The sequence below is a fragment of the Phalacrocorax carbo genome, chromosome 5 (assembly GCF_963921805.1).
Source record: "Phalacrocorax carbo chromosome 5, bPhaCar2.1, whole genome shotgun sequence".
Lineage (NCBI taxonomy): Eukaryota > Metazoa > Chordata > Aves > Suliformes > Phalacrocoracidae > Phalacrocorax > Phalacrocorax carbo.
Genome location: NC_087517.1, coordinates 49367657 through 49369721, shown reverse-complemented (window position 1 = coordinate 49369721; position 2065 = coordinate 49367657).

The window sequence follows — 2065 nt, the reverse complement described above, 5'->3', positions numbered from 1 at the left end:
GCGGAGGGGGAACGGCGGCGGGGCGGGGCGGGGCGGGGCGGAACGGAACGGGGCGGAACGGAACGGCGGGGCCGGACGCTTGGGTCCTTCCCGCGGGGCAGTGGCCCGGCCCCAGGCGCTCCGGGGTGGGGGCGGCCTCCGTAGGGCTGCTGAAATCTGAGTGAAGCTGGCACCCCTTTCGTACAAAAAGTAAATAAAACTGCCACCAGTTTTTGTGTCGGCAATGACTCGTGCTGCCATACTAGTTTTCACTCCTCACTGGTGATGCTTTTATAAATAACCATCAAGGTTCACTCTGCCTTGAGCGCCATTAAAAACCTGGTGTTGAAAGTTCACTCACACCCATCGTGAGCACCATTAAAAATCTGGCGTTAAAAGCTGGTCAAGGGTGGGTTCTGCAAATGGCTTGGGACACACACAAAAAAAGCCATTTCTGAATGTAAAACAAATTCTTAATAGAAATATTTTTCTATCTCAACCTCAGCTGACCCAAGGGCACTCCTGCAGGAGCCAATGCAAGGCATCCACCTCCCGCAGGGCAAGAGCTGAGGTTAACCTTTCCCGGTGGCTTGCGACAACAGGTGATTTTAAGGAAGTGAAAAACCAGGATGGCATGAATGCAAAGACAGCTTCATTTGCTTAAAAACGAAATGGGAATTTGCGAGTTTTCTTGGCAAGAATTGCCAACTAACACATACTCAAACACAACAAATTTCTGTTCCCAGCGTTTGGGCGGATATAAGCTGGGGGGGTTGTGGGGCCACAGTTTTCCAGGGATTTTCAGTGTTACTGGCCACGCTCCACGCTCCCTGGTTGCTGTAAACCAGGGGCTGGTGCCATCACCAAACTGCCTGTCTCCCTCAGAGTGCTGAGCTCCCAGATGCAGGCAGGGTGCTGCTTGTGGAGCAGAGGCGCATGCCAGGCCCTAATGCACCACTCCAAGCACTGCTTTTGTCCAAAACATACTCATATTTTTTGTTAGGACCTTCCTGGAAGCTAAGAGAGCAGAGAGAAAGCTGGGTCATCAGGTAGGGCTCCAAAGTACCACAATAAAAAATAGTTATGTTAAGAAGAAATTTTAAAAGTAAAACTTTGTGGACCCTTTCCTGGACAAATGGTTGAATTTCAGAGCTATCCATTTCTGCTGCCATGTGAGCAAACTGTATTTTACTATCATTAGGTGTAAAATAAGGAAATTTGTCATTACATAGCTTTGTAAAACAGATATCCTTATATCTGTTATATCGTATATATCCTTACGGAGAGTTTCCTATGGGTGAAAAATGCTATAATTAGTAATCTACAGATACAGGTACCCAGAGCACTGATGTCCAGCCTGTTTTAATTGAGAATACAAGGAACTTATCTGGAGTTTTTATTCCAAGGGTAAATGAAACGCCTTTATTCAGACCAGTTTCCAAACCTGTATGGGTTTATGGGAAGAAACCAATGCAAAAATGCTTTTCTCCACTCGGTGGTGCCAGTTGCACAGGGAAACCATTTTCCAGCACTGGATCTGTGCAGCTAAAACTGTTGAGCAATTATACTCATACGGACATAAAACACACTCAAAGCCATAGCAATTTGAGATCAATTAAAACCTTTAGCTGCCTGCAGTATCTCTACAAGACAATATTTTTTCAAGGTGATTTTCTCGGTACTTTGAAAGTAAAGCACTTGACTAGGCTTACATATGCTCATGCTTTGACAACCAAGCTGCTGCCTAGCCTGTACCGCACTGTTTGCACGGGAACTCAGGCTCCCAGGGGGACAGGGCAGGTAGCCAGCTACCTGAGTGAAGTTTTGAATAGGCACCCCAGAGGGAGAGATTTGATAAACTACTTCTCAAAGACCCCCAAATCCCTCAATGCTAACATTGCCTATTGTCAGGGAGCTATGTCTGCCATTTCAAGGTAAGGGAGGAAACTAGTATGTGACTGCTGCAGAGAGTGATTTTGATTGATATCTGGTATTGCAGCCAGAACTGATATGTTTTTGAGAACGTCACTCCAAATGCTAGGGAGTGAATAGTAAAAACAGGCAGGTTGTTAGGAAGTCCAGGCAA